Source organism: Sturnira hondurensis, unplaced genomic scaffold (assembly GCF_014824575.4).
Source record: "Sturnira hondurensis isolate 20B ecotype Veracruz unplaced genomic scaffold, ASM1482457v3 Scaffold0020601, whole genome shotgun sequence".
NCBI classification, from domain to species: domain Eukaryota; kingdom Metazoa; phylum Chordata; class Mammalia; order Chiroptera; family Phyllostomidae; genus Sturnira; species Sturnira hondurensis.
Genome location: NW_028093232.1, coordinates 4090574 through 4098929, shown reverse-complemented (window position 1 = coordinate 4098929; position 8356 = coordinate 4090574).

The following is an 8356-nucleotide window of genomic DNA, read 5'->3' as shown; positions in this document are numbered from 1 at the left end:
ATACAACACAAAAGAATAAATTCAAAAAGGATCAAAGACTTAAGTGTTGGACCAGGAACCATAAAAACCCTAGAAGAAAACATAATCAACCAAATCTCTGACATTGCCTGCGGCAATTTTTTATCAGATATATCTCCCCAAGCAAGCGAAGCAAAAGAAAAAAATAAACAAATGAGAATATATCAAAGTAAAAAGGTTTTGCACATCAAAGGAAATCATCAACAAAATAAACAGAAAACCCACGGAATGGGAGAACATATTTGCCATATATCTGATAAGTGGTTAATATCCAAAATTTGCACAGTACTTACAAAACTCAACACCAAAGAAACAAACAACCCAATTTAAAAAAAAACAGGCAGAGGGAATTTCAGGGGGAAGGGGAAGAAGGGTTTACAGGAACAAGTATAAGGGTTTACAGGGTTTACATGAACAAAAACTAAGGAGGGTGGAAATGGGAGGGAGGTGGGGAGCACTGGGGGGATGAGTTGGGATGGGAGTAAAAGACAGAAAACTATACTTGAACAACAATTAAAATAAATAAAATTCTTTTAAAAACAGGCAAAGCACTTCAGGACAAGATGGAGGTGTAGGGAGATATGATTTGCTTCCTTGCACAACCAAAAGAAGGATAACAACCAATTCCAAACTAAAAACAACCAGAACTGCCAGAATATCAAACTGTATGGGATCAAATAACCAAGGAGTTAAACAAACATTCATCCACACCGTTGGGAGGGATGGAGATGAAAAGTTCAGACAGAGAGGACATGTGGCAAGGCAGTGGATAGCAGAACAGGAGGGTGATGCAACAGCTGGTGGTACAGGCAGTCCAACATTCACATGTGAATAAACCAAGAAGAGCAACTGGAGAGTGAGTGAGACCACACAATTCAGAGTTCCAGTGCCAGGAAATACAACCTCAAAACCTCTGGCAGTAAAAACCTCTGGGGGTTGCAGCAGAGAAAGGAACTGCTAGTCTCAAAAGTAAGACTGTAGGAGGGGCCCAGGCAGTTCTAGAACATTCACAAGCCCACACACCCATGAATAAGCACTGGGGCATCACCAGGAAGGGCACAATTCACTTGTGAAAAGCAGGGCAAGTGCCTGAAAGTGGAACAAGGGCTGAGCAAAGGATATTCTTTCCTCTCTGACCTCCCCAAACATACAGTGACATAATACAGGGAAGTGTGTTGCTCCACATTGGTGAATACCTGAGGCTCCACCCCCTACTATGTAATAGGTATGCTGAGACTAAGAGAAATGGCTCAAATGAAAGAACAGATCAAAACTCCAGAAAAACAGCTTAGTGATGAGGAGATAGGCAACCTATCAAATGCAGAGTTCTAAACCCTGGTAATCAAAAGGAAAAAACATTAAAATTAAAAGAACACCAACTATATGAAAAAACACATTTGCCAATGATAACTCAGACAAGGCTTTGATCTCCAAAATATATAAAGAACTCACATGCCTCCACTCCAGGAAGACACAAAAAACAATTAAAAATGGGCAAAGGACCTGAACAGACATTTCTCGAAGGGCATACGGAGGGCCCAGAGACATATGAAAAGATGTTCAGCATCACTAGGCATCAGAGAGATACAAATTAAAACCGCAATGAGATACTAAAACACACTGGTCAGAATGCCCATCATACCCAAATCAACAAACAACTGTTGGAGAGGATGCAGAGAAAAAGGAACCATACTGCACTGTTGGTGGGAATGCAGACTGGTACAACCACTGTGGAAAACAGTATGGAATTTCCTCAGAAAACTAAAAATGGAATTGCCTTTTGACCCAGCAATTCCACTGCTAGGATTATATCCCAAGAACCCTGAAACACTAATCCAAAAGGACCTATGCACCCCAATGTTCATAGCAGCACAATTTACAATAGCCAAGTTCTGAGATCATACTAAGTGACCATCAGCAAATGAGTGGATCCATGAACTACCATACATTTACACAACGGAATACTATGCAGCAGAGAGAAAGAAGGAGCTCCTATCCTTTGCAATAGCATGGCTGGAACTGGAAAGCATTATGCTAAGTGAAATAGGCCAGCTATTGAGGAACAAATACCATATGATATCACCTCTAACTGGAATATAATCAAAAAAAGAAAAAAGCAAGCAAAATATAACCAGAGCCATAGAAATTAAGAACAATTTTACAGTAACCATGGAGAGATGGGAAGGGATAACCAGAAGGGTTTTCAGGAACTACTATGAGGGACACATGGACAAAACTGGGGGGAGGAGGGAAGCAAGGAGGAGCAGGTGGGTTTGGCTGGGGTCAGGGGAGTGGTTGGGGTGAAATGCGACAACTGTAATTGATCAACAATAAAATAATTATTTAAAAAACACTGGTAATCAGGATGCTCACAGAAATTGTTGCATATAGTGGAAAGCAGGAAGTGAAGGCTATGCAAAGTGAAATAAAGAAAAATACACAGGAAACCAACAGTGAAGTGAAGGAAACTGAAATCAAATCAACAATTTGGAACAAAATGAAGAAATAAGTATTCAACCAGAACAGAATGAAGAAACAAGATTTCAGAAAAAATGAGGAGAGGCTTAGGAGCTGCTGGGACAATTTTAAACATTTCCATAACTGAACCATAGGGGTTCCAGAAAGAGAAGAAGAAGAGCAAGAAATTAAAAACTTATTCAAAAAAATAATGAAAGAAAACTTCCTGAATCTGGTGAAGGAAATACTCCCAATAAGTCCAAGAAGATCAGAGTCCCAAAGAATCTGGACCCAAAGAGAACCACTCAAAGGCATATCATAATTAAATTACACAAGATTGAACACAAGGAGAGAATCTTTTTTTCTGATTTTTTTTATTTAATTATTTTTCAAGTACAGTTTTCTGTCTATTACTCCCATCCCATCCCACCCCCCATGCTCCCCCCTCCCTCTCGTTTCCGCCCTTCTCAGTTGTTGTCCATGTATCCTTTATACATGTTCCTCTAAATTCCTCCCCTATTTCCCCTGAAATTCTCTCCCCTCTCCCCTCTGGTCACTGTCAGCCTGTTCTCTATTTCAGTGTCTTTGGTTATATTTTGCTTACTTGTTTGTTTTGTTGTTTAGCTTCCTGTTAAAGGTGAGACCATATGGTATTTGTCCTTCAACACCTGGCTTATTTCACTCAGCATAATGCTTTCCAATTCCATCCATGATGTTGCAAAAGTGGGCAGCTCCTTCTTTCATTCTGCAGCATAAAATTCCATTGTGCAAATGTACCATAGTTTTTTGATCCATTCATTTACTGATGGGCACCTAGGTTCCTTCCAACTCTTGGCTATTGTAAATTGTGCTGCTATGAACATTGGGGTGCATAGGTTCTTTGGGATTGGTGTTTTAGGGTTCTTAGGATACAATCCTAGCAGTGGAATTGCTGGGTCAAAAGGCAGGTCCAATTTTAGTTTTATAAGAAAATTCCATACTGTTTTCCATAATGGTTGTACCAGTCTGCAATCCCACCAAGAGTGGACCAGAGTCCCCTTTTCCCCACACCCTCTCCAACATTTGTTGTTTATTGCTTTGTTTATGATAGCCATTCTCACCGGAGTAAATGGTATCTCATTGTGCTTTTAATTTGCATCTCTCTGATAGCAAGCGATATTGAGCATCTCTTCATGTGTCTCTTGATCCTCTGTATGTCCTCCTTGGAGAAGTGTCTGTTCAAGTACTTTCACCATTTATTAATTGGGTTAGTTGTCTTCTTAGAGTGGAGTCGTGTGAGTTCTTGGTATATTTTGGAGATTAAACCTTTGTCTGAGGTATCATTGGCAAATATGTTTTCCCATACAGTTGGTTGTCTCTTTACTTTAATGCTGTTTTCTTTAGCTGCGCAGAAGCTTTTGATTTTGATGAGATCCCATTTGTTTATTCTTTCCTTTTTATTCCTTGCTCTAGGGGACATATCAGTAAAAATGTTGCTGCGTGAAATATCTGATATTTTCCTGCCAATGTTCTCCTCCATGACTTTAATGGTGTCACAGCTTATATTTAAGTCTTTTATCCACCTTGAATTTATTTTGGTGTATGATGTAAATTGGTGCTCGAGTTTCATTTTTTTTGCATGTAGCTTTCCAGTGCTCCCAACACCATTTGTTGAAGAGGCTATCTTTACTCCATTTATATGTTACTGCCCCCTTTGTCAAATATTAATTGACTGTAGAGAGTTGGGTTTATTTCTGGATTCTCTGTTCTGTTCTATTGGTCTATGTGCCTGTTTTAATGCCAGTACCAGGCTGTTTTGATTACAGTGGCCTTGTAATACAGGATATCAGGTATTGTGATCCCTCCTGCTTTGTTCTTCTTTCTTAACATTGCAGCTGCTATTTGGGGTCTTTTATGGTTCCGTATAAATTTTTGAAGTGTTTGTTCTATGTCTGTGAAATATGCCATTGGTACTTTAATAGGTATTGCATTGAATCTGTAAATTGCTTTGGGTAGTATGGACATTTTGATGATGTTATTTCTTCCAATCCATGAACACAGTATATGTTTCCATTTGTTTGTGTCTTCCTTGATTTCTTTCTTCAGTGTTGTGTAGTTTTCTGCATACAGGTCTTTTACCTCCTTGGTTAGGTTTATTTCCAGATATTTTATTTTTGTTTTAGCTATATCAAATGGGATTTTTTTCTTGATTTCTGCCTCTGCTGTTTCATAGTTAGTATACAAAAATGCCTTTGATTTCTGGATATTGACTTTGTAACCCACTGTTTTGCAAAATTCATTTATTAGTTCGAGCAGTTTTTGAGTAGAGTGTATAGGATTTTCCATGTACATGATCATGTCATCTGCAAACAATGACAGTTTTGTTTCCTCCTTTCCAATTTGAATGGCTTTTATTTCCTTTTCTTGCCTGATTGCTGAAGCTAAAACTTCCAATACTATATTAAATAGAAGTGGTGAAAGTGGACAACCTTGTCTTGTACCTGATCTTAGTGGAAAAGCTTTTAGCTTTTGCCCATTGAGTATGATGTTGGCTATAGGTCTTTCATATATGGCCTTCATTATACTGAGGAATGCTCCCTCTATTCCCACTTTGCTGAGTACCTTTATCATAAATGGGTGTTGTACCTTATCAAAAGCTTTTTTTGCATCTATTGATATGACCATGTGGTTTTTGTCTTTGCTTTTGTTTATGTGGTGTATTACATTTACTGATTTGCGGATATTGAACCATCCATGCATCCCTGGGATTAATCCCACTTGGTCATGGTGTATGATCTTTTTGATATATTGTTGGATGCGATTTGCCAATATTTTGTTGAGAATTTTAGCATCTATGTTCATCAGCAATATTGGCCTGAAGTTTTCTTTCTTTGTTGTGTCTCTATCTGGTTTTGGAATTAGGATGGTGCTGGCTTCATAAAAAGAGTTGGGGAGTTTTCCATCATTTTGGATTTTTGGGAATAGTCTGTGAAGAATAGGGGCTAGCTCTTCCTTAAATGCTTTGTAGAATTCTCCAGTGAAACCATCTGGTCCGGGGCTTTTGTGTGATGGGAGTTTTTTGATTACTGCTTCAATTTCATCTGCTGTTATTGGTCTGTTCAGGCTTTCTACTTCTTCTTCATTGAGTTTTGGAAGATTATATTTTTCTAGAAATTTGTCCATTTCACCTAGGTTTTCAAATTTCTTGGCATAGAGTCCTTCATAGTAATTCCTTACATTCCCTTCTATTTCTGTGGTATCAGTTATAATCTCTCCTCTTTCATTTCTGATTGTGTTTATTTGGGTCCTCTCTCTTCTTTTCTTAATGAGCCTACTTAAAGGCTTGTCTATTTTGTTTATCTTTTCAAAAAACCAACTCTTGGATTCATTGATCCTTATAATTGTGCTTTTAGTCTCTATGTCATTTAACTCTGCTCTGATCTTGGTTAATTCCTTCCTTCTACTTGCTCTGGGCTGTCTTTGTTGTTCTTCTTCAAGTTCTTGCAGGCGTTGGATTAGGCTGTTTGTATGAAATGTTTCTATTCTCTTTAGGTAAGCCTGTATTGCTATGAACTTCCCTCTCAGGATTGCCTTCGCTGTGTCCCATAAGTTTTGGGCTGTTGTGAGTTCATTTTCATTTGTTTCCAGAAACTTTTTGATTTCTTCCCTAATTTCAATCTTGACCCATTCGTTGTTTAATAGCATACCATTCAGTCTCCATGATTTGGGGTGTTTGGGGTTTTTTCCTGTGGGGTTGGTTTCTAAGTTCAGTCCCTTGTGGTCAGAGAAAATGCTTGGTATGATTTCAATTTTCTTGAATTTGTTGAGGCTCATTTTGTGTCCTATCATGTGATCTATCTTTGAAAATGTTCCATGTGCATTTGAAAAGAAAGTATATTTAGCTTCTTTGGGATGGAGGGCTCTATATATATCAATTAGGTCCATTCCATCTAGGGTGTTGTTTAGTGCAGCTATATCTTTGTTGATATTTTGTTTGGAAGATCTGTCCATTTTTGACAGTGGGGTGTTAAAATCCCCTACTATAATTGTGTTGCTGTCAATATCTTTCTTGAAGTCTTCTAGGATTTTTCTTATATATTTGGGTGCTCCTGTGTTGGGTGCATATATATTTATGATGTTAATGTCTTCTTGGTGGATTCTTCCCTTGAGCATTATCAAGTGACCTTCTGGGTCTCTTTTTATGGCTCTTTTTTTGAAGTCTATTTTGTCTGATATTAGAATTGCTACCCAGGCTTTTGTTTCTTGTGTGTTTGCTTGGAAAATTTGTTTCTATCCTTTCACTTTTATTCTGTGATGGTCTTTTGTCCTGAGGTGGGTCTCCTGTAGGCAGCATATTTGTGAGTCAAGCTTTCTTATCCATTCAGCTATTCTATGTCTTTTGATTGGAGCATTTAATCCATTTATATTTAAGGTTATTATTGATAGGTCCCTATTCATTGCCATTTTTGTACCACAGTTCCTCTCTGTCTCTCTCTTTTCCTTTCTTTCCTTAAAGCAGTCCTTTTAGTATTTCTTGTAGAGCTAGTTTGATGGAGGTGTATTCCTTTAGACTTCTTTGTCTTGGAAGCTCTTTATTTGTCCTTCTATCTTGATTGAGAACCTTGCTGGGTAAAGTAGCCTTTGTTGTAGGCCTCTGGTTCTCATTACTTGAAATATTTCTTGCCATTCTCTTCTTCCTTGAAGTGTTTCCATTGAGAAGTCAGTAGCTAACCTTATTGGGGCTCCCTTGTATGTTACTTCCTTTTTCTCCTTTGCTGCCTTTAAGATTCTCTACAAGGAGAATCTTTGTAGAGATTTCTTTCCTCAGTAAGAGGAAAGGAGACAGTTACCTACAAAGGAGTTCCCATAAGACTATCAGCTGATTTCTCAACAGAAACTTTGCAGCCAAGAAGGGACTGGAAAGAAGTATTCAAAATGATGAAAAGCAAGAAATTACAACCATGATTATTCTATCTAGCAAAACTATTATTTAAAAGCACACCCAAGATAAGGTAAAGTTAAAGGAGTTCATCATCACCAAGCCATTATTACATGAAACATTAAAGAGACTTATTTAAGAAAAAGAAGAAGATCAGAACTATTAACAGTAAAATGACAATAAACTCACAACTATCAACAACTGAACCTAAAAAACAAAAACAAACTAGGCAAACAAGTAGAAAAGGAACAGTATCACAGAAATGGAGATCACATGGAGAGTTACCAGCAGGAAGGGGGAGTAGGGAGAATGGGAGAAAAGGTACAGGGAATAATAAGCATAATTGGTAGCCAAAAAATAAACAGGGGGAGGCTAAGAATAGTATAGGAAATGGAGAAACCAAAGAACTTATTTGTACAATTCATGGACATAAACTAAGTAAGGGGGGAGTGCAGGAGAGAGGGAGATACAGAGCAGAGGGGGATAAATGGGAGGAGTAAATGGGACAACTTAATAGCATAATCAATAAAATATACTTAAAAAACAGAAAGTGAAGGATTATTTCTACACCAATAATGAAATATCAAAAACAGAAATTAGGAAAATAATTCCATTTACTGTAGCAACAAGAAATATAAAATACCAAGGAAAACACTTAACCAAGGAAGTAAAACCTGTACTCAGAAATCTATAGAACACTGAAGAAAGACATTAAAGAAGACACAAACAAATGGAAGCATGTACCATGTTCGTGGATTGGAAGCATTAACATCACCAAAATGTCCATGCTACCCAAAGGAACTATAGATTTAGTACAATCCCTATCAAAATACCAATGACATAATACACAGATACAGAACAAACATTTCAAAAATTTATAGGGAACCATAATTACCCTGAGTAGCCACAGAAATTTTGAAAAGGAAGAACAAAGTAGGAAGTACCATAATACCTGACATCAAA